We start from the raw sequence: 403 nt of genomic DNA, 5'->3' as shown, positions 1-403 counted from the left end.
TCCTATGTACTATGCATTATCTAGAATGAGAAATTTTTTTTAATTTTTCTTTTTTTTTGAATTTAATCAAACAAAAACAAAATTAAATATTTTTATAATAAAAATATATAAGTGCTTATTATTTTCTTCACTTGACTATCTTTTCTCATTCAATACTACACCACAGAAAATCGTTTGAAATAGATTCCAAATAATTAAGCAACGTTTTCGATATAATTACTGGTAGATAGTCTGACGGCTAAAAAAAGTACAGAAACAAAAGTTCCATTTTCGATACAGATATAGATATAGATATAGATATATAGATATAGATATAGATATAGATATAGATATAGATATATAGATATAGATATAGATATAGATATAGATATAGATATAGATATAGATATAGATATAGATATAG

The sequence above is a fragment of the Teleopsis dalmanni genome, chromosome 1, assembly GCF_002237135.1.
Source record: "Teleopsis dalmanni isolate 2A chromosome 1, ASM223713v2, whole genome shotgun sequence".
NCBI lineage: Eukaryota > Metazoa > Arthropoda > Insecta > Diptera > Diopsidae > Teleopsis > Teleopsis dalmanni.
This window is presented reverse-complemented; position numbering follows the sequence as displayed.